The sequence below is a fragment of the Biomphalaria glabrata genome, chromosome 6 (assembly GCF_947242115.1).
Source record: "Biomphalaria glabrata chromosome 6, xgBioGlab47.1, whole genome shotgun sequence".
Lineage (NCBI taxonomy): Eukaryota > Metazoa > Mollusca > Gastropoda > Planorbidae > Biomphalaria > Biomphalaria glabrata.
The window spans coordinates 54171605-54197434 of record NC_074716.1 but is presented as its reverse complement, the minus strand read 5'-3'; the positions used below and the strand labels follow the sequence as shown (position 1 = coordinate 54197434).

At 35.5% G+C, this 25830-nt stretch overlaps 1 pseudogene; it reads right to left on the bottom strand.

Moving 5' to 3' along the window:
- On the bottom strand, window positions 1-25464 carry LOC129926894 (mitogen-activated protein kinase kinase kinase 13-B-like; annotated as a pseudogene).
- Window positions 25465-25830: the final 366 nt, after the last annotated feature.

Sequence of the window (25830 nt, the reverse complement as noted above, 5' to 3'; positions counted from 1 at the left end):
TTCAATCATTTCTAGTTTATTAGCTTACAGGCCTATTAGTTTATAACAAGTCAAGTTCAATGCCTAGAAACCCATCATTTATTAATGATTGTCTTTAGAATAATCATAAAAGATTTTAAAACCATATACACACATCACACAATACATAATAACCATTTGCAGCACTAATTGACAACAAAAACAACTGAATCATAGTCCTACAAATAACAAGAAATAAAATGATTGTAGGAATCAGGAGAACACAAAAGAGTTCTACTGTCAATGTACAAGTGTTTGAATGGATTAGTAACAATTATGAATAATAATGTAATATAATATATACAAAACTGTTTTTTGTTTGTTTTAATGTACTAATCACACAGCAAATTTAAAACTTACTCAACAAGAAAGGCTTTAGCAAAAAAAAAAAAAAAAAGCCAAAGAGTGCTACCAAATATAATTTGTAAAAAATAAGTATTAAACAGATGTTCACTCAGCTTGTTTGGTTTCTTCAGACTTATAAAATGAGAAGCAAGACAAACTAAATGTAAATAAAACAAACCAAAAAGCAAACATAAAAAAAAAATTAATTAGAGGTCCACAGAGGACATTTTTGTCCCCCCCCCCCCTTTCCCCTAAAATTTTAACAACAGTAGTAGATATGGCAAAAAAACCCAATTGTTTCATGATTTTCCTGTCATTAATGTTTTGTATATTTGAGAGTGCAAAAGTCAAACAAAAGCATCAAATAACATGAACTCTTTTCAATAAGAGGTAGAATCAAGGTGATAGTCCAGCCAGCGAAACCAATGTTTTGATGAAGCAAGTTTTATCCAGCAAAACTTGAGTTTGTCTAATGAATGGAATAGTGACAAAACTATGTGGCCAAATTAAACAATTATAATCTGGGCATGTATACAAATGTCACTGGTAAACCTTAAGACCAGTTCCAGACAAACGAAGCAATGTGTGTGTTAAAATAAATAAAAGGATCTATACAAAGAAATAAACACTTACAAATGTATGAAAGAAGAGTAATAAGACACAGAAAAACTGACATAAAAAAATTCATTAGTAAAAATCAATAAGATATTGTAATATACAATATTTAACTTTTTTTTTTTTTTTCAGGTTATGTAGTAATAAATGTTTCTATGACAAAATTTTTTTTTTTTCAGATTGAGAATAATTCAATTTAGAGATGATGACAATGAAAATTGATCTATTAAAAAAACAAAACAAATTTAAGTCTCAACAAAAAATATTTTTTTTTGTAGGACCGAATGCTGTATTTCTAATAACTAGAGGGCACCCCCCCCCCTCCCCGAAAAGAAAACTTGAATCTATTTTTTTCTTTCTGTTCTATCAACATTTTAAAAAGCCTACAAGTTTGTTTTTTTTGGCCTATCAAAAGTTGGTCAGGAAATAAAATCATGCATTGCTTAAGAAAAATGTGGACAAAACTCTCAAGGAATGATTTAGATCAGCGCTGCCCAACCTTTTCCAGCCTGAAGGCTGAATTTCTAATACAGGTCATGGGCCACATTTAAAAACAAAATGAAATTTGCCTCTGCAGTTTGATTATGCACTATGAGCAGAAGCTTCAAAAGCCAAACAGCACTGCACCATGGGCCCTATGCTGGGTATCACTATTTTGGATTTTGGATGCATACATGCTTTTAGGAATGCAAAAATAGACTTGAAAAAATGTGCATCTATTTTTATTCTTGTCTCGGAATGACAATAGTAGTTACCATGTTATAAGATACATAAAAAAACAACTTTTTTAAAAACGTGATATGTTAATTTTAAATTATTTTTGATATTTTAAAGATTTGATAAGATATTGTCATTAAATAAATAAACTTGAGCTAAACAAATAAATGTAAAATAAGCAAAGATGAAAATGAGGAGAAAAGAAGCAAAGAAAACTGCCAATGAAATCATTGTTTGTAGTTATTTAAGAGAACTCTTCCCCTCTTGAAAACATGCACTGGCTGAAAATCCCTTTCATATTGGCTGTTAGCAATAGTCATCAATAAATACTATTTTCCTGTGCTTTAGCTTATTACCAATATGCAATAGTTCCTTGTACATTGGCTAAGCCAATATAGCTACACTAAGTGCAGCAATCGGCCACGCAAACCTTGAATGCAATCAGGTTTTGAAAATGAGTCATCTTAAAGTTCAAAGGAAATTAAAGGAAATGCTCATTTTTTTTTAAAGAGACAAAAGTTCCTAGTGGCTGGCTAATCAAACAGAGCTCCCAATAAGCAAACAACGCCCAAGTGGACTTATTAGATATTTGAAATACAAACTACTGCACCTGGTTAAAATTCATACTGATGAATTCACTCAGTTTAATTTTTATTGTGTGTTTTGAGATCAAACACACACACACATAAAAAGTTGACTATTTTCAATAAAAAGAAAACCATAAAAACAACAAACAAACAAGCAGCTCTATAATCACAATTGAAACTTGTAACCAACTTTTGAAGAAGCCTATCACTAACTTCATCTTTTAACATACAGTATTTATGATTAACAGGTTACCTTTGTAAAGAGAAAGTAGGCCTCAATTTTGGTAGACATTTATGTTTTTCAAATACAATAATAACAAACTGTCTGTTTGTTATGTCAGCATTGAAATAAAGGTTTGGCACCACTGAACTCTTTCAAGTCTAATCAATAAAGGTTAGGCTTCAGTGATACTTTGTTGACACTCTTTCAAGTAGAAGCAGAAACTTTTGAATTCACTCAAGAACCTGAAGCTACAACAAATGGCTTTTATTTCTCCAAGGAAAATTTGATGCACATTTTTGAACTAAGTTTAATACTGATAGATAAAAATATGTATAATTGTCTTTTTTTTTATAATAGAAGAAATAGAAAAATCAAGATTTTACTAACATCCTACAAGATTGGCTAACATCTCATTCTACCAAGAAGCAATTATTTCATAGAATTTGACTATTAGTTTTTGACAATCTTCTTAGCATTTCAAACTGTGGTCAGGCCTAGATGTACATGTGGATGGTAACTTCTTCGCTGTGTCTTGAGTATTCTAACAATTAATTTCAACTAACCAAATGAACACAGAGGCAATGCCAACAATATAATGAGACAATCAAGTGTGTTGGCGGTTCAAACATTTAATCTAATAATGAAGGGAATCTGTCTGTCATCGCTGTCACTAACCAAATAATTAAGTCCAAAACTTCTTGATAAACAAAACTTGACTGTCTCCAAAGACACTAGCATTATGAACTGTTTTCATTTCATATCGAACTCTTTTGTTTTTACTATGACATTATTGTCATTATATAAAACTTACTCAAAATACACAAAACAAAAAAAAACTTAACTTTTATCTGCCTCATTTGATATTGTAAACAAGTGAAGCCTAACAAATTCCTTTGACATATCACTATAGAAGTAGTGAATTCAGCACTAAATGTTAAGACATAACAAAGAGCTTAGCAATAAAATACTCATGAGGGGAGAATGCCATAAAATTTGTGCTGATGTCAGAAATAGATGATTCTAAATCAAAGGAAAATATCACATTCCATAGCTTAAATGTAAACAAGAAAAGGAAGATAATCCAAAAGTAAAGAAAGAGAAAAAAAAGTGAACAAAGAGAGAAAATAAATATCTTTGTTTAGAAGTATCAGTCAATGCCTTTAGACAATAGAAGGAAGTTAGTGTATAAAAAAAGTTTGGTCTCATTTGGTCTCACTTTTAAAACAAAGTGCAATGAGAGACAAAAACACTCATGCAATTTCAGACAGCCATTCACACGACTGTTGAATGTATAATTTGTGACATCTTGCTAATGTTGTAAGACTTGATACAACTAACAATTTGTGTTATTTTTGAACAAAATGACTAGTATTAAAATGTTGTTGATGTTATAATCTATTTCTGCTGTTGGAGCTGATCTCTGAAGATTTGGTATTAATAATTACCAGACATATTAAGAAATTATTTCAGAAGTGAAGCCATTTAATAAATGACATATTGAATAGGATTCCCTAAGATGAAAGAAGTAATAAAACTACATAGTGGGGAAAGTGACTATAGAGATGGCCTACTTATAGATAGGTCAATCACAATGAATTGAAGCTAGACTGGGTTTAGCATAAGGAAATAAATCATTACTAGTTTACTGCTTGATTTAAACAAATGGCAAAACAGCGTAAATGGTAGTCTATCCAACTTGATGGATGTCCAAACAAAACATTGTAAATGGTTGTCTAACCATTTGTATCGATGTCCGAATGATGTTTATCTAGCACAGTTCACTGAACACACTAATTGTAAGTGATAGAACTGATGACTTCTGTCTGGAGGAAATAGAACTAAGAGAAAAACTACTACCAGTGCGTACTAGTTTCTAGAGATCTGGTTTTGTGTATAGTTGATGAGACAGTCATGTCAGAGCATTCATCAGAACTTGAACTAGTTTCTGTATCACATTTCTAAAATGAAATAAAAATATAGTGAGTAAGTGAAGCAGAATTAGAGTTACTTAGAGCTAATAGTGAATAATAAAAAATATTTGAAATTATTCATACTTTTTATATACAGCTATTTGACTGCAGAATTACTTAATTTTTTCCACGTTTACAGAGACAGCAGCTCATACATTATAGACCTCCCCCACCCCGCTGATGATGGGGCAGATAATGAAAAAAAAAACTACACTTGAATTGACTGGCAGAAGAGACAGATGTGATTAAATATCCACTGTTGAATCTGCATAACATGTAGTTCGCAATCTCAGAGTTTTCTTGAATCAACTGTATCTTTTGACCCACACATAATTCAGTTCTGTAAGCATCTCTGTCTGCAGCTGCACATATTGGGCAAGATTCTACCATATTTGACAAGTGTGTCAACAAAAAAGCTTGCTTTGGCATTCATACTTTTCTGGCTTAACTAATAAAATGCAATGCCAGCATGTAAAACTGATAAGTTGCAGTGAATTCAGAAACAAAACAACATGAGATTCTGTACACTCTAGAATACACTTGATTGGCTTTCTGTGAGTACAAGATCAACTACAGGGTGGCCATACTTTGTCATTTTTGAATTTAGAACAAAGATATGCTCTTGTACCTTAGTGAACTGATCACTCCATGTGACCCTCTAAGAGCCTTGCTTTGGGCTAAACACTTCTAGTTTTGCCAAGTTTCTTCCTCAAAAGTTGAGGGTTTTTTTTTCAGTGCATGCAAGCATTGACCTTAGACAAGCAACATGCTTCATTACACTCAAAAAGAAAATTTTGACTTGTCTGCTCAAACCTTTTAAAAAATTGGTTTGTCAATTTTAACTTTTTTCTTTAAGCCATGTTATCACAACACCTTGAGCCTACATTATGTGTGTTAACAGCGCTATAGAAATTGAAGATTTTTTTTTTCAAATGATTTTGTTCTACTAGATGCGCGTCTTTCATGCAATAGATAAACCTTGGAGGTGTGAGGCCCCTAAAACCACAAGGCCCTTGGCAGTCACCCACACTTTGAACCATGCTGGGGCAGATGATATAAAGGTCGCCTTGTTTCTATGACAGATGGTTAACAAGTGTGTTAAGTGGCCAGCACAATGACCAACTGTCTTCTGTTTAGAAGCCAAACACTCACTCTGCCACCATGCCCCCCAACCTATACTTTAGCCCTCTTAATTTTCTTTTCTATAACGAGGCAGTGTTTGCTTTTAAACTCTCTAATTAGTTGCATGAATGTTTTCCTTCTTTTCCCCACATTTCTTCTATTTTCTTTTGAGCAGTACGCTACAACAGACATAGCTGTACATCTTTTTAAGGAAAGTTTTCATGAAAGAGAAGTACAGATGGCACAAGTTAGTATACCCCAACCTTTCACATTTTAACATGTGCTTTTACTTGAGGAAAAATATGCAGTATATGTTCCAGGCCATTTCAGTGTAGCCTCTTGATGTTCAGAGATAATGCCTCTTTCTATTTTATTTAGTTTTTCAAATGTATTTATCAACAACTGGTTGGAGTGGAAAGCAGGGCTGCCTGGTCATGTGGTATGCGCCCTGGACAGTTATTCCAATAATCACTGGTTCAAACTTTGCCCGGTGCCATACCCCATCATCCTGCAGGAGGTTTGGAAAATAATCTTCAAATTTGAAGGTACATCCGAAACAAACAAAACTAATAGTTCCTACTTACTTCAAATATTCTGTCAGGGGAGTTGACTTTATTCCTCATCTTCCTGACAGTCTTCTCCCTGTCGGACAACCCATCAGGTATATTTGTAAACTTTGTCAACTCTGCTTGTAAATTTTCTGCACTACCCGTAGACAACAAGCCATTATCACCACTGCCATCTTGATGACCAGAGCGATTGCTAGTCATGTCCTCCTCAGACACCTTCAGAACTGAGAGTTGAGTGAGACTGATGACAGGGAGGGTGGCTACTTGATTCATCATCCTCACTAACGTCTCCTACTTCTTCTGAGCATGAATCTTCAGAGTGCTGTGGGGACAGTTCAAAATGGTGTGATCAAAACATACAGTTGTCATTTAGTTTGAAGTTATAATTACTGTGGATGAACTTATTTTTTTAACATTTAAACATTTGTCTTTAAACCTAATCTAAATTTTTCTTTAAACCTAATCTAAATTTGTCTTTAAACATAAAATCTCATCAGTTTTCTTCACAGATTTTATCTAAAGAGAAGAACTGACTCTCGTGTGGAGATTTTGATCTCCCATTGAGCGCCTCCCCAGGTGGCGGATAGGGGAATGCCCTCCAGATATGGTGGGTACCGGGGAAATAAAATACCCGGGGTGGACCAAAATCAAACCTGCTGCCTTGCAGGAAGTGGAGGGATCCACAAAGGCTAGGGCACCTTACCCGAAAATAAAGGCAGCTATCCAGAGAGCTGAAAGGGGCAGCCCCCCAGATGGTTATGCACAGGGCTAACAACTCTGTCATATAAAAAATACTGTTACGAAAGCTAATACACACAAGAAAACCTGGACAGATCTCAACGGAAAACGACCTAGGCCTGGAAAAGGACATGATTTTTGTTTTGCGACATGGAAGTGCTAAGCCTTTATAGAGCAGGTGCGCTAGCCCAACTTACTGAAGTGTTAAAGAAATATAGGAAATCAGGTGGAAAGACTCGGACATTCTCAGAACCAAGGAGTATACTATATTTTATAGTGGTGGAAGCACTAACAACTTAGGTACAGGTTTTGCTGTTAAAAAGGAAATGGTAGGTAATGTCATTGGATTTAAACCTGTAAGTGATAAACTCTGCTCACTACGTTTGAAAGGAAAATTCTTCAACATATCATTTATCAATGTTCATGCCCCTACTGAAGATGCAGATGATAACACAAAAGAAGCCTTCTATGATGGACTGGAAAGAATTTATGATGAAGCACCAAGCATGACATCAAAATAGTCCTAGGAGATTTCAATGCAAAAATTGGAAAGGAACCAGCATTCAGACCAATAATTGGCAAAGAAAGCTTACATGAAGAGACCAACAATAATGGCATAAGATTTGTGGATTTTGCATCAGGAAAAGGAATGTCTATCAGCAGCACAAAATTCCAAAAAAAGAATATTCACAAGGTAATCTGGATCTCACCTGATGGCAACACCCAGAATCAAATAGATCATATACTCCTAGATAAGAGACATGGATCAGATATACTAGATGTAAGAAGTTTCAGAGGAGTAAATGCTGACTCAGACCACCTAATAGTAAAAGCTAAACTTAGACAAAGAATAAGTACCATACACAATTACCAAAGAAAGAGAGCACAGCAATATGATAGTCAAAAACTCACAAAGGATCCACTTGTTGCAGAAACTTATAGAATGGCACTCCAAACGCAACTGACAACATTAGAAAAGGACTGCGAAAATAACATAAATGAGCATTGGGAAATAATAAAGCATGCTATCAAAAGAACAGCAGAAGAGGTAGTTGGACTTAAACCAAAGAACGAGAAAATAGGGTGGTATGATGATGAATGCAGACAAACTATAGAAGAGAAGAACAATGCCCGAATGATAATGCTACAGAGAGAAACCAGAAACACTAGACAGCAATACAATGAAGCAAGAAGAAGGGCCACAAAAGTTGTAAGAAAGAAAAAACAGGAATGGAAAAAGTCCAAGATTACTCAAATAGAGGAACTAGCAAAGGAGGGAGACATGAGAGGAATGTATATGAAAATTAAAGATGAAAAGAATGGATTTCAAGCTAGATCACACATGTGTGAGAACAAAGATGGTCAGCTTATTACAGAAAACAGCAGGGTCATTGAGAGATGGGCTGAATACTTTGAGGAGATCCTAAATACCACTGAAGATGGAGACAATGGAGAATATGAACTGCCACATGGGGGACCAGATCCCTTAGTGAACCCTCCAACACTAATTGAAACATCAGAAATAATTAGGACCATGAAGAATCACAAAGCACCAGGAGAGGACCAAATCACAGCAGAACTAATTAAATATGGAGGGAAAGACTTAGATTCCCAAATACACAGACTAATATCAAGAATTTGGGAAGAAGAAGTAATACCAACAGAATGGGAAACGGCTCTTATAACCCCAATACACAAAAAAGGATCCAAGTTAAAGTGCTGTAATTACAGAGGAATCTCTCTACTAAATGTGACTTATAAGATACTGTCTAGGCTTATAACTAAGAGACTTGGAAAATATTCAGAAGAAATCTTAGGTGACTACCTAAGAAAATACCAAGAAAATAATATACAAAACCATAATAAGACCAGCAGCAATGTATGGAAGTGAGACCTGGACATTGACAAAGACATCTGAAAATTTACTTAACACTTGGGAAAGAAAAATTCTTAGGAAAATCTATGGTGCCATACAGGATGAAACAGGGTGGAGGACAGCACTAACCATGAGTTATATCAATTATATGAAGACCCACCAATAGTGAACGAAATAAAAAAGAACAGACTACGTTGGGCAGGTCACCTTGAAAGAATGTCAGATAACAGAGGGGGGGAAAATCGTATACAGGCAGAAACCCAAAGGCAGGCGACCCAAAGGCAGACCCTGAATGCGATGGATAGATGATGTGGAAGCAGATCTGAAGCAGCTTGTGGTTAGGGCGTGGAGACGAAAGGCCCAGGAGAGATCTGAATGGAAGGATGTGTTAAAGCAGGCCAGAGCCCTCCATGGGCTGTAGCGCCACTGGGATAGATGGATGGAAGAACTGACTACTAAGTAAGTATGGCTTCTTAGCAGTGTGGTCTGTGCTTTGGTTGTCATTACAATGGCCCTGGGTTCAAACCTGTCATCCTGCAGGATGTTTGAACTAGGAGGTAATATGCTAAATTTCTGAAGAAAATATATATAAAACAAAACTAACCCAAGACTTATAATTTATCTAAATTATGTTAAAGATTTTAAAAATATTTCATCAAATAATTTCCTGGCTCAGAAAGTGGTCAAAACATTTTCTAAGTTGGCCCAGATTGTTAACAATTTGTCTTGTGCAATCCCAAGCTAGAGCTTATAAAAATAATGAATGATGATAACTAGAACAAAGTATTATGTGAATGAAATCTTACTTCACAGAAACTATCTGATATAAACTTTTCACAGGTAAATTATAAGTGAGTCTGGTGTGAATGTACATTTTGGTTTTCTATAGTTATAATGTTTTGTTTGAAGTAATGCACAAATTGTAAGACAAGTGTCTTTACAGATAACAAAGATTATTATTATTATTTCATATCCACTGTACATTGAACACTAAAACATTTGGCAAGAAAATATAGAATGTTTCATTTCTGACAATTTTTCTCACATAGCCAAATAATTGTGAGGTGGAAGGAAGCATCATCTTTAGGGTTTAATCCACAAAAGTGAAGGGGGGCAAGAGATCCTTTTTAATACCACCAGTTTGGAACCTACACATATGAGAAAGGCTCGACCCTTTAAAAGTCTTCAGAACAGGCAGCAGATCAACTCCAGCAGTAGCTCTAAAGTCTGACAATCACAGCCCTTAAACCAGACAAGCATGCAAGAACCATGTAAGCAACAGCTCATTGCTATCCCCAAACAACCAACTAGCATATCACCAGTTAGCCTGCAGAGGCCAGCGACTGTCAGATGTTTCACAATGTTAGCTCTTTTCAAAACATTCAAGAGGGTAAACTCCCTCAAGTTACCAGAAGGCACCAACTGGAGTTTGGCAGGCAATGTCCCCCATAGAGGAAGAAAGTAAATTTGCATACATTGCAAATACAATAATTATTCAAAGGAAGTATGTAATCATTTAGATTTGTCATGTTCAAATGAAAGTTTCTAGATACATGTCTTATAAAGACTGCTTCTCCTCTTGTTTGTTGGGTGGTGAGGGGCAAAGCCTACATACATTTGCAATAATTCGCCTTGATATCCCTGCTACAATTGAAAAGACATGGCAATGGATTTAATATTTAACAAATTAATCATATTTTCATAACTCATGAGGAGCATTTTCACCTTCAGTTTTTTTTTATTTCAAGTGTTGTTGTTTTTTACAAACCAGATGAAATAAGAAAAATGATACAAACATAAAAATCTATCATCTGTGATTTTATAAGTATCCCACTAACAAACCATATAGGCTGAAGATAAAAATTCATACGAGGTTGTATAACCTTACAGACTTGAGTGTTTAATCTGACCGCACCAGGAAATTATCATTTTGGTGCTAATAACTGGCTGGTCCAATTACACGGTGACTGGTTATTTCATCCCTCTCACTTTTGGTCAGATCATTCCCAATTAAAAATGTTTTTAGTCATTGTATAATTGTATAATTGTGTTGTTAAGGGTTTGCCTTTAAGCACTCATTTCATATAATATATAAATATTCTTATTTAGAATATTTTTTTTTTTCATGCTTTGAACATGTTATTATAGTGTTTATAGTGTTCCCCCTATATATTGTAATGCAGGGTTTGTATTTAGTTATATAGTTTCTGTTTGTTGTAGGGATGTCAATATTATCCTGTGCATATTGGGTGATGTAATGATAAAAGGCCAAGGCGTGGTGGAAGTGGGGAAAATCTTTTTAGAAATAGAAGTACAATTTGAATAATTATGATCAGGCCACTCTGCTCTCATAAATTATCATCAAAGGCCAAGGTGTGGTGGAAGTAGTGTAAATCTTTTGATAGATGAGAATAGTTAGAATACTTATGACCATACCGCAGATAAAGTATCACCTGACTGCCATCTTTCACTTTATCTTTCTTTGTCAAACTTTTTTTCTTCATTATGTGCGTGTCATTTCAAACCCTATTATATAACATTTTATTTATTCTAATAAACGCTGACTTCAAGACATATGCAACACTGGCCGAGAAATTAGGAACAATGTACAGCAATAGGAACCAAAAGATCTTCTTCTGTACCTACTATCAATAGCCTATCTTATTGATTTCAATTAACAAGCAAAAACAATTTTTATATTGACATTATACTTTATTCTTGTTTATTAATGTGTAATTATTATATTTATTATTATTATACTTATTATAATTATTATATTATAATGTGTAATATTAAAAATAAATATATGAAATATTGTTAATTTCATACTTTTATAATTTGATGGATTAGAGAATGAAATGACTAGCGGATGAAATGACCATGGGATGAAGTGACCAGGGGATGAAGTGACCTGGAACCAATTAAATGATTATTCTATGTGATACAAGAACACTTTGGCACTTCAGTCCTGATTAGTGGACTGGTGTTTAACCTTCGGTTCAATGAAATTTATATGGTTATGTCTTTTATTATCAAGATGGGGATTATTACCGCTGACACTGTGTGGAATAAATGAGTCATGATCAAACTACAACTTTGGAAGACTCCCACTGACACAGTGTGGATCAAAGTAACAGGGAAGTCAGGATTTTACTAAGATCAGTGTAGATAAGACCTACATAACTACACAACAAAAATGGTCATTTAACATTGATACAATATTTTACTATACTAACCTTTGTATTTCTAAACTTCTTCGGAGCATTGGTCTTCTCTGGTGACTCATTTCTTTTTTCTACTCCACTTTGGAAACAGTTGGTCTCTAAATTTCCTAGCGTATTGTATCCTCTAATGTTTTCATAACTCCTTCCCTCCATCAAATCAGATTCAAGAATCCTTCTGGAGGGGCTTCTATTCTTCTGTCCCCTCATATCCTGACTGCTATGTACACGTTTAAAGCCAGAGTTGACAGCCAAAAGTTGATTATTGACAGTTGTATTGTTGCACAGACTGTGTTTTGTTAGAGTTGGTAGTAGGACTGTCTTGGAGAGATTCCTCAAGTTGACCAGATGTTAAATGACAACTTTCAGTGGCTGAGCTATTGATTGGGTAATTTAAATTTTCATATGAGTCTTTTTCTCGCACCGGATTTGATTGATCCTCCAGTATGTCAGCAGGGGAGGTAACCGGTGAACAAGAACATGAAGCTGACCCAGTTTCAGGTCGGGATGAGAGGTCAATATCCGGAGAGGATTTTTCACTCATAGTTTCCAAGTTCTGTTTTGGGCTGGACAGAGGGGATTGGTCACATGTGCTCTCCACATCTGCACTGACCTGGGATGATCGTTTCTGCTACAAGTAGCATCACTGCAGCCACCATCACAGCCAAAGCAGACATCATTAATGTTATTGTCTTGATAGGATGAAGAGTTCTGATTTGATGCTGGTAAGTGTTTACTTACAGGTGAGTGTTTTGAGATTGGCGAGTGCCTGGTGGCAGAAGTGGATGAGTTTCTGCTACAACACTCCTGACGTTTCTTAATGTTGTTTTCCATATGAGTTAACCTTGTCTCTTGGCCATCAGCTTCATCTTCACTTCGATACTCCCCAATTGCAGTGGCAGGTCCCAAAAATTTAAATGTCCTAGGATAGGGTGCATGGTCAGTAGGATGAAGCCCTGCAGGGTTAAGTTTGTCTGATGTTTGGGTGTCCAGTGATGCTTCATATGTAGATTGAGATTTGAGCAGAGGTAATGTCTTTCATAGAACCTCTGCTGTTATTCCGACGATGACGAGACTTCCTGGTATGCAATTTCGTAGGAGACGGTGGTACCAGCTCAGAGCTAGTTGTAATGCTCCCTTCTGTGTTTTTCATAGAGTCTGGCCTAAAGTCAGAAGAGAAATAAAAAGTCTTTATTTTTATTATCTCATCTCCATCTCTTGTTATTCATCTTTTAAAAACCACATATATATTCTAAAATTAATTTCTTGTTTTCTTTTTCTAAATACCATTTTCATATAGGTCTAATGGCAGGTCATTTATCTGTACATAACTCAGCCTGTGCATCTTAATACCATTTGGTGAAGATATTCTTTATGATTGCTAGTTAATATTTACTTAACAGTGTTATAGATTACAAGTCTTTCCAGTTCCTCAATTAATGACCCTTACTTTGACATTATGTCTACCTTGTCATTTCCCTCTGTAAGATTGTGCCTTGTCATTTCCCTTTTTGTCCATAAATCTGTCTCTTTATTTCATTCTATACCTAAATTCTATCTTTTCATTTCTCTTTATGCTTTATGTCTACATGGCCAAGGATCCCTTGCAGTATGATAGTGGAGTGTGAGCTATAGATTGTGGATATAAAGATACACTCACACAACAAGAAAATTTACTTACGTCGTGACTTCAGACCCTGACCTATGTGTACATTTTTTACCAAGTCGATCTAACTTTTCTTGAGCTTTTATGATTGGTCAAACGATACTCTTTCTATGTTTATTGTACAAAGTCAGTTGTTGTTCTCGTCTGATAAAAAAAATATTTCATGATTAAAATTCAATGTTCGCCATGATACAAAATAATCATACAGAAAATATCAACATCATGCATAAGTAACAAGAGATAGTCTCAAAAAAAAAAAAAAAAAAAATGAATGAAGAGCTGAAAATGATCCAAAATTATTTTATATAACTTGAAATCAATCTTGGGTTCAAAATTCATTTTTAGCATTGAACTTACCAATACTGGGCCTGATTTAAATAAGATATGCACTTCAAGGACCCAAAATCATGTAGTCATTTTTTTTTTTTTTCATATTTTAACCCAATAGCTTCTATTTCCAGTTAGAAAAAAAAACCTTTCAAGGCCCTAATCAAAGAGGGATAACCCTGAATCCTAAAAAATAAATATTTTGAAAAAGTAATCAAACTTAAGATCTAATACTAAATAAACAAACAACTTTAAAAAATAGAACAATATGTCTAGTTTAAAAAAATATATACTTCTAATACCTTTAGAATATAAAAAAAGCTTCAAAAATACTAATTTTCTCTTGGGGGAGCTACCACCTTCTACCAAGCGCGTCCCCAGGTGGCGGATAGGGGAAAGACCCTTAGATATAAGGGTTAGCTGTGAATAGCAAATAAACAGCTGAGGACCAACTGGTTTGCAGTCATGGAGGATGAGGTGAAGTATTCCAGTGGTTAGAATATTTACTAAAAACATCTGAGAAATCCAGGGAAATGATTGCAAAAAGCAAGTATAGGGCGCTCTAACTCTAAACCCGGGTAGATGAAACCCGTTAGCTAGGGATAGCAGTTCATTTAGGAGAGAAAACTCAGAAAATAAACACCTGCTACCTTGCAGATGATCTTGGATGATCAAAGGCTATGGGAGCACACCCAGAAAGAAAAGCAGGCTGAAGTCGGAGTCAATGGGCCTCCTGGCGCATAACACATTGACAAGCAACTTCATCTATGTTGGAGTTCAGTAACGATTCTAATAGATGTGGCATCCTGCCGCGCAGGTAGGGGGCCGGGCTCTCCCCCTCGAAGGAGCCCACACAAGCGAGCTGGTGGTTCTTCTATCTCTGCCTGTGGAGCCAGGAGCAGGGACAAGAAAGTAAATATTACTGGCCAACACTCCAAGACCAAAAGTCTAAAAATCTTACAATGGAACGCAGAGGGCATCCAAAAGAAAAAACAAGCTCTAAAAATATTTCTGCATGAGAAAGAAATTGATGTAGCTTGCATCCAAGAAACTCATTTGAACAGTAATCTTCGTTTCTCCATTAGAGGCTACACCTGCATCAGACAAGATAGAGAAATCAGACCCAAAGGAGGAATCCCCACCCTCATTAAAAATGATATTCCTACCACAGACATAACTATGCCCAACTCCTCAGACTCAGAAATAATGGGAACTAAGCTAATTCTCCCAGATGGAAATATTTATCTATTTAACTGCTACTTCCCACCAGACAAGGAAATCGAGATTGACCACATACAAATACCTGACCAAGAAGACTGTCTAATCTTAGGAGATATGAATAGTCACTCTCAGAGCTTGGGATAGCCAGACCTAAATGCCAGGGGAGAAGAAATTGAAGAATGGCAAGCAGAGAACAGACTTATCTTGCTTAATAAACCTGAGGATAAACCAACCTTTTTCTCAAGAGCTTGGCTAACATCAACCACTCCAGATCTAGCCTTTGCAACTGACAACTTATCCAAAAAGTGCACCAGAGAAGTTGCAGACCAGCTAGCCACCAGTGACCACAGACCCATATTGATCAGTATCGATACCTCCTTCAAAATATCAGAAAACTCCACCATCCCCAGATGCAACTACAAAAAAGCCAACTGGCACCTATTCTCAAAGCTCACAGACCTATACACAACTTCAATAAACTGCAAATCAAATCAGGTTAATAAGTCATACTCAGCTTTCTCCAAAGCAATCCTCCTAGCAGCTAAGGAATCAATTCCTAGAGGAGCAAGAAAAGATTATATCCCCAACTGGTCTGATCACCTTCAACAACTCCTCAATGACACTATAGAAGCCAGAAAAAGTAGAAAATAACCCTTGTATAGAAAATAACATAAATCTAAAAGCAGCTAACGCAGTTTTCAGGAAAAATTACCTTTCTGCCTTGAGGAAAAGTTGGCATGAAAAAAGAGAACAACTAAACGTATATAGAGATGGTCACAAACTCTGGCGTATAGCCAAATGTCTCAACCAGGAAGAAAGCAGAACAACTCCTATAGTAATAGAAAAGGACAACAAACCCCTGAAAGGCCAAGAAGCAGCAAATGAATTCATTAAGTTTTTCCAAAGCGTAGGACAAATACAAATTAATGAAAGTAGAAATAAAGATGTAAACTCAGAAATCCCAGATAAAATTAAAGAAAACAATCCAGCTTACTCCTTGGGAATGACCACTAATCTTAAAATGAAGGAACTAGATGAATTCCTAAAAGTCCTCAAACCAAAACAAGCCCCGGGCTCGGACAAAATATCAAATGACATGCTTCTTCACTTGGGTCCTCAAGCCAAAAGAAAACTGCTACAAATATTCAATGCTAGCTGGAAATCTGGCAGAATTCCAAACATCTGAAAAAAGCCATTATGATACCTATACTAAAGCAAAGCAAACCAAGAAATAAACTGGATAGCTACCATCCCATCAGCCTCACTAGCTGTACTTGCAAACTGATGGAAAGAGTGATAAATAGAAGGCTGACATGGATCCTTGAGTCAAATAACCTACTCACTGAAGCCCAGGCTGGCTTTAGAAAAGGCAGATCAACAGAAGATCAAATTGCCTTCATCACACAAGTAATAGAAGACGGCTTTCGAGAAAAGAAACCAACAACAATTGTGTGGGTTGACTTAGAAAAAGCATTTGACAAAGTCTGAGAACAAGGTCTCTTGCTCAAGCTAATCCAGCATCACATATCCCAAAGAATGTACAATTGGATAAAGGAATACCTAAATAATAGAAAAGCCTTAGTTTGCATGCAAGGACAAAGAAGCCGCACAGTGGGTATAAAAAATGGCGTCCCCCAAGGAGGAGTCCTATCCCCAACACTTTTCCTAATATTCATAAACGATCTACCTAGAAAAGTTAAAAGCAGCATGTATGCAGATGACCTTGCCATAATTAGCACAGAAGAATATGTAGGAACATCGAAATTTCGATTACAAGATGCTCTTGATAAACTCAATAATTGGTCCAAAGACTGGGGCATGTCCATCAACACAAAAAAGACCACATATACCATATTCTCACTGTCAACAAAACAACAAACAATAAAATTAACATTAGATTTGGAAGCTTTAGAAAAAAATGACAGCCCTACTTATCTTGGAGTCACCTATGACCCGAGACTAACCTGGAAAAACCAAATAGATAAAACACAGAGTAAAGGCATCCAGAGACTATCCCTCTTGAAAAAATTAGCTGGCAAAGATTGGGGAGCTAATCACAACATCCTGAAAAAGACCTATACCAGTTATGTAAGACCTGTACTAGAATATGGTGCCACAGCATGGGGCTCAGCAGCCCAAACCAACCTAAGAAAAATAGACAAGGTTCAAAATATTGGTCAAAGGATAATGACAGGAGCAATCAAAACAACACCCATAAGAGCTATGGAGGAAACCGCTGCCCTGATCTCTCTAAATGAAAGAAGAGAAATAAAAATCCTTTCCCAATTCACTAAAGTTCCCCACCATAGTTTGCTTAAAAAATTAAAATATTTCAGCATTAATGGTCCACTGCATCAGTGGATAAAGGACTTTCTGATAGGGAGAGAACAAACTGTAATAATAAATGGCTCTAAATCAACAACGATAACAGTAAACTCAGGTGTACGGTACACTAGGCCTACAGTCTATTTACTTTTTGGTCAGGGAGGGTATGGATTAGGATGTGTTTTTTTTCTAGAGTTCATTATGCTAATGCTTTTAGATCTATAATTTGTCAATTTAGACATAGATCTCAATAATAAGTCTTAAGACTAGAATCTATTATATGTCTCTGCTTCATCAAAGGTTTAAGCTATAAAAAGGTTGTACTTGATGTTCCTGCAGTTAATAAATTATTGTTTGCAGAAAATGAATTGACTAAAACTACTAAATATTTACCTAACTTGCTAATCAGATTCCCACTATAAACAGACATTAAACACCAGAACATGATTTTAGAAAAAAACTCGGAACAACTCTATTCATAATATTGCATAAAAGCTTTTGGTAAACAAATGTTTAGCAACATTTAATACTACTGTTAGTTTCAAGTGCAGATATTGACTCACGGGTAACTTCTACTTTACCCTCTTCAAATGCAGACTGACAAAATAGTTGTTAACTGCATCACTCTTTGATAATCAAATGTTGTTGATATCACAAGACCAGAAAACTGGGATGTGCTTTTCAACTGCTACTACATGTTGAAAATTTTACAAATTTTAATTAAACATTTTAGTTTGTAACTAAAAAAAAAATATGATTATAACTAAACTATTTTTTTCTAGTTAAACTTGATGATTTTTCAAAAGGTTTAGATAATAGTGAACAAATAGATGCTATCTTACTAGATTTTTCTAAGGCTTTTGACAAAGTTCACCACCATAGTTTGCTTAAAAAATTAAAATATCTCGGCATTAATGGTCCACTGCATCAGTGGATTAAAGACTTTCTGATAGGGAGAGAACAAACTGTAATAATAAATGGCTCTAAATCAACACCGATAACAGTAAACTCAGGTGTACCTCAAGGAACAGTCTTGGGTCCACTACTATTTTTAATTTACATAAATGATTTACCAAATTGCATTACTTCAGGAACAAAAGTCAGATTATTTGCAGACGATTGCATAATATATAGAACAATAAAAACAACACAAGACACAGATATTTTACAAAGAGAATTAGATGAATTACAGAAATGGGAATCAAATTGGAGCATGTCTTTCCACCCAGAAAAATGTCAGTTGTTAAGAGTAACAAAAAAACTAAAACAAATTAATTCCACTTATCTTATTCATGGCAAACCAGTAACACAGACTAAAAACGCAAAATACCTAGGTGTTATAATAAATGAAAAACTGTCATGGAATCCACATATTGATGAAACTACAAAAAAATCAAACAAAGCATTAGGATTTATTAAAAGAAATTTCTATAAATCAAATAAGAACATAAAACTAAAATGTTATTTAACCTTGGTTAGGCCAATAATAGAATATGCATCCTCTGTTTGGGACCCCTCAACTCAAGAAAACATTAAGAAACTAGAACAGACACAAAATAGAGCAGTGCGATTCATAACAAACGAATATTCACATTTGACTAGAGTAACACCTTTAGTAAAATCACTAAATTTAGAAAGCCTTCAGGACAGAAGGTTCAAAAGTAAAGTAGCAATCATACATAAAACACTGAACCATAATCTTCAAATACAAAAACAAAATTTAATAAAATACTCTGAAAGACAAAGATAAAGGCACATTCCTCGTCCCATATGCTAGGACAAATTTGTACAAATACTCCTTCTTTCCTAGTGCTATTAGAGCATGGAATGGGTTGCCTGAGCTAGCCAGGAAAACCAGTGACTTGGCAGAATTTAAGTCATTGGTTAATATGCATGACTAAATGCATGACGCGTAGGACGTAATCATCTTCTTTTTTGAAGTAACGTCTGTATTATATAAGATAAGATAAGATAATTGGAAACCTTGAAGAAGCACCCACTCAGAACAAAAATCCACAAAACTGGCACAAAAAACCGTCTCAAAAGAACCAATTTCATACAGGAATCTCTAAGCCTAAAAAAGAAACACCAACTTGAAAAAATTACTCTGGAATCCTCGATACACTATAATGAATCTCCACCCTGGGACGAAGGCCCTCTTCCTACTATAAGGGACCATATTGAAAACATAAAAAGAAAATCTGATTACAGACCAACAGAGCTCAAGGAAATAGTGAACTGTTTTCTACATACCAATTACCCTAGCAATCAGTGGATCAGAGTTTACACGGATGGCTCATCCCATAAAGCCACCACAAATGGAGGAGCTGGAATACTTATCGAATGGCCAGATGGAGGAAAACTAGAAAAATCCATTGCAACTGGAAAGCTCTCTGACAGTCACAGAGCAGAAAGGGAAGCACTAGCACTAGCTGCTACCATGCTAGCAAATCATCCAAGTTCTCCTCACAGTCAGATTGTCTTTCTAACAGACGCGAAAACAACCCTCCAAAGCTTGCAAAACTCTGATTCCCCTTACATTAAAAACCTCAGAACAGCACTTACAAAGCTCAACAACAACAGCAAAAAAAAACTGTTATTCAGTGGATACCAGCTCACATACAACTAGCAGGAAATGAGAAGGCTGACACACTCGCCAAGAGTGGGAGAACAAACTCACAAGTAAACTCTGCACTCTATCCAGAAGAAATGAAGAAATTAATTGTAGATAAAATAAATGAGAAATGGACGAGCTCCCATCCAAATCAAATCACAAGAAAGATGACGCTTACTATAAGCTATCCCGACAAGACCAATGTCTAATCTTTCGACTCAGGACAGGACACAACAGAATACAACAACAAATGTACCGGAAGCTCAAAATTGGAACCAGTGAAATCTGTCCATGTGGAGTATCACCAGAAAATTATTATTATAGCTTTTATACAGCGCTACTTTCATGCTTTTAGCATGCTCAGAGCGCTCTGGTCCAATCTCATTTGTGGACCGGTGGGGGGGAGGGGGTATCTAGGAGTTGGTTTTCCGTGCTGCCTTTAGGCGCTCAGTAAACGCAACTCTGCCCGAGTCGGGTGTCGAACCTCTAGCCCCCTTCTAGGTAGCCGAGACAAGCCAAGTTCAAGCGCACTTAGCCCCTCGACCACGCTTCCCACAAAATGCCGACAATGTCTTCCAAAACTGCTCTCTCTACCAAGAGGCCAGTATAAGACATTGACCCCAAATCACCCCAATAGAAAGAAAATTATATGGAAACCACTGCGCAGTTCATCTCTAGTCATATGAACACTACAACATAACAATGAGAACGAAGAAGAAGAACTCATTTTCTCAGGTGGGGGCTTATACACTGGGGTTTATGGGCCATTTCATTTGAAAAATTATTTAAACAATAAAAATCTTCCAGATTTTACTAAAAATAGAATCGATAATCTTCACAATGATTTATAGTCATGCTTGCAACAAGACTAGGAGAAATCTTCTATTTAAAAAAGTTTAAAGCAAGTAGGCCTATGTTGAAAAAGGGGATTTTAGAAACGTTCTACAACAGTTTACGACAACAATGACAGGAGAAAACGTTTTAGATTGCAGAAGGAGCTAATGGGTTAATTATAATAACAGTTTATCTTAGCATAAATTCTAATACAAAACAGAAAGTGTTTTACAAATTATATATTTTACATGTAAGGAATATTCTACCTTAAAAATAAGATAAATATTCAGATAAATTTTTTTTCCAATGTGCAATATTTATATTCCAATATTTGGGAAACACTTATTTAGATACATCTATAATAGAATATACTGTGCTTATGCTGTGGTTCATACAAAACATCTATATCAATAGTAAAATAGTAAGGCTTTCCAAAGTGGTAGTATACGCAACATTAAAGTTACTTTACTTGTATCTAAATGTGTATCCATTGAAAAAGAACATTTACAACAAAAATTAACATAAATATAATATAAATAAATATAACTATTATATAATCTTAGTAAAATTTAATTGTACAATATAAAGTAATTTTATTAATACTGCCATAAGAAAGTTTAAAAAAAAAAAAGGGACCAGATATGTGACTGCTCCTTGTCAGCAATTGGTGGGAGAGAATTAGACAAAAGCCCATAGCCCAAGACATCACAAAGCCAAAGTGGAGCTGGATAGGACACACCCTGCGAAAACCAGCTACCAATGTTGCAAGGTACGAACTTGATTGGAATCCGCAAGGAAAGAGGAAAGTGGGCAGACCCACGCAAACCTGAAAGAGGTCAGTCATCAGTGAAGCTGAGGGTACTTGAATGACAGGCGAAGAAAGCTGCTCAGAACCGAGTTTAGTGGAGAGTTTGGTGGTGATTGTGGCCATATGCTACCCTGGGAGTGCACAGGAATAAGTCAAGTCCTTGTCAGCGGGTCCTTTTGTGATATGGCCCACAGGTTGAGAAAAGCACCCTTAAAACATTGTAAAGCATGACTAACATTAACACCAAAGAACATGTCCTTACTTGATGAGCTCCTGTTCTCTCTTTTCCAGTTGCAGAATACAAGCTGTTAATTCCATATACAAATTGTTAGCATGCTCCAACTTGCTTTCATAATGCTCTCTGACATCCTGTGCATGTCTAAACAAAATAATTAACATATTGAAACATAACAGTTAACACTTCATAGCAACAAATAATGGAAATATCCAAATTTACTATATGTTTAGTCAAGGTCTATATAGATACAAGTCAGGGCATGAGATAATTAAAAATTTATTGGCAAGCTTATTATGTCTTACTTAAAAATAAAACAAAGTACTTAAAAGTCAAATGAAAAAAAAAAATTCAGTTGCATAAATAAATGATCTTAATTTCATGAGAAAGAAAAAAAAAAAAACAAATACTCTCCATACAAAATACCTTAATTCTTCTTTTCTTCTTTTTATAAGCTCCTCTTCTAGCTGGAGTAAGTTGGAACCTTCAGCTTTCATTTTTTGGAAATTTTCACGAATCTCTTTCCTCCAAATTTCCTAAGCAAAAAAAGGTTTAAATATTTTCTTAACATTTTTTAATATATATAGTAGAAAAAAAAATGTATCATGAAAAAATATTTAGATAGGAATTGGTTCACTTTAAGAACTAATGACATTAGAAGATAAGCCAGAGCTGGAACAGAAAGGAGTTAAATTTGCTTTATTTCTGCATTAGGTCAAATTATTTCAACGTCATTCTTGGTCAGAATAAGAAGTTTGAATAGTCTGAAAGATGGTCACCATTACTACCATATAGCAGCAGGGATACTTGCAGTGTAAAAGCTTTTCTCTCTCAGAGTGTAAAAGAAGGCTAGAAAATAAGAGGCTGTCTCTTTTTTTTTTGTATGAAGAAAGCTTAGAAGCTTTGCATTGGTTGAAAAAAAGTTTTTTTTAATCATTCAAAGCACAAGTTCACTTTAGCATTGCTATCACACAGCTACATTAAGTACAAAGCCAACTTCTGATGACAAACCAAGATGCTGATACTAGAGAAATATCAATTCTTTGTACCCACCTAGGAGAAGGAAACTTCTGAATTGAAAGCTCTGCTGCCTTGCAGCTATACCGAATCATGGGAAAGGTTTTGAGAGTTGACCCTGAGAAAAAATCAGGAGACCGCAACCCTTAGGCAATTTGCAGAGCCTGCAACACCACTGATACCAAACTGTATCAGCAATTGCCACTCCTTTGGATACATCAGCTGCATGGAGAAAGCATGTGTACTGTTAAACGTTAAATGCCATAAAAAGACAAATTTTCTAGCAGAATATGACAAGTCAGGAAGCCATCTGCTCTTTACTCAAATAATAATGTACAATTATATGCATAATGCACAAAGGTAGGTTTTTCATCTGTATATTTTAATTGGGAAAATGAGAACACCTCAGATAATTTCTTAAGAGTTTCTTGTTGATAATGACAGAACCCATAGTGTCAATCAGTATAGGACTTACTTGAGATTCAGAAAAGTCCTCCAGACTGAACCGAAGTAATTCAGCAGAGGCAATCTCAATGTGCATGAGAATTAGTCTAAATGATGGTCTATTTCTGGGCATTGCACTCCTGAAAGAAAGAAAAAGATATTTTCCATTAAAATTATTCTTTGGTGATGACCCTTTTTTTTTTAAAGGAGTAGGTTGATGATTTATTTTTAAAATTTCATGTATATAGAGAGTGTGGTAACCTATGCATACAAATACCTAAGGTCAAGCCGCTAATTAGGTCACAAACACTAGGCATGATAGATATATAGATATGTTGTTTGTGTGTGTGTGACAAATACTAAGCGTGCTCTAAAATACGTTTTTTTTTTTGGTCAACCAGGTGGTTTAGGGAGGGCGGATCTATCTACATCTATAGGTAACACAGCTCGCAAGCTACCATAGCTTTTCAGCAACCCCCCCTTCCCCGCCCAGATCAAAAAATATCTAGCACTGACTTTTGGGCTGTTACATACACTGAGCGTGCTAGATCGGCGGCTAGTTCCGTAGGACCGCGTACTGTATGTTTTGTTTTTAGGTGAACCAAGTAAACTGTTGTGTCCTGCAATGACTTGGGGAGGATTATCTATTGGCTACCAAAGCTTATTAGGCTCTCCCTCAAATAGATAATATCTGGATTTAATTTATTAATGACCTTATGACTCAAAATAGCTTAGACCTAAATAAGTACTACGATAATGCGTTACTGGGCTTAGCACCGTCAGTTTCTAAGCAGAGCTGATCAGTGACAGATTATAGATTCCTTCGATGTGGACCATGTGGAAATGACTAAAATCTGTTTGTCTTGACATGGCGTAAAAAGAAAATGATATAAATAAAAAAAAATATAGATTATAACACTTTTGAAACACCATACTTTTCACAAAATTTTAAGATTATAACACTTTTAAACACCATACTTCTCATGTGTTCGATAAGTTCTTAATATGTTCGATAAGATAAGATAAAGGTAAAAAAAGTGTTCGATAATTTAAGCTTTTGAAATCATCGACCTGACTCACTTTAACATCAAATATAAGTTTAACTTTGAGTAGTAATAAAATAAAACATATCTACATTTTAAGAAAAATGGATGAGGAGTTCATAGATATAATCAGTTTTTTTCTAGGTCTAATTTTTACGGAGATACACAAATTCAAACATAAAAAATGTCTGCGAATGAGCTTAACTTGTTCGATAAACGTAAGTTACTGTAGATCTAGATCAGATCTAGAATCTAGTTACTACTACTAGAGTCTAAGAGTGCTACTAATAGTACTACTACACACTGACTTCACTGAGTACTACTCGGAGTACTAGTAGTAGTACTAGGCCTAGCTCAAGATCAAGAGACTCAAGACGTCAAGAGTTAGTCTAGAACTAAGAAATAAAGAATACTAGATCTATCTAGTCTAGTAACTAGATAGAGTCAGAGTAGTAGAGACAAAAGAGATGTCTAGACCTAGAACTTATTATCTTATACTTACTTATAGATCTACCTACCAGATTCATCTCATTGAAAGTATTTTTAACTATTTATAAAAATTTTAGGTTACCGAAATCGTCAGTTAGAATCTGTTTACTAATTTCAATTGCAAGAGAATCAACAGAATCATCTAGATCTAGACTTGATATATAGACATAATATGGGAATTTGAAATCTATCAATTTTCCCTCTATTTCTACGACAAACATTGAGTGTTGCCATTTCCGTGATTTCAAAACAAATGAGTTGACTGTCCGTAAGCTTAAAAAAGTTTTTTTTGAAAAGCCATGAAATCAAATAAACTAAATTATCAGTTACCAAGGATATTTTTCAGTTTTCTGTAGTTCTATTCTTCTTACATAGATTCTAGATTTATGGAGCAACTAGATCTAAATCTTCCCCACCCCCATTTTTTTTCCCCGCGGAATCGCTTCAAAGACCAGCTTAGGCGTCAACTTTCTTTGGCTTACAGATGAGAGCACCTGGTTGCATGCGGCCTCAGAACGAGACAGCTGGAGGTCACTTACGAAGGCCGCGGGATACACATTTTAAAACCAAAAGAAAATCTGCTGTCGAGAACAGACGGCGAAAAGAAAATCTAAATCGACCACCTGCGGACAATGGTTATGCTTGCCCTGGATGTGGCAAAATATGTAGGTCACAGCTGGGACTGCGCAGCCACGTGAAATACTGCATTCCTCACTGATCTTCGGACTCGAAGACTAGCCTTATTATTATTAGCAGGATCTCTAAAGAGTGGCCTTTTTTCGTTGTGCAGCCAACTTTGCTTTGGA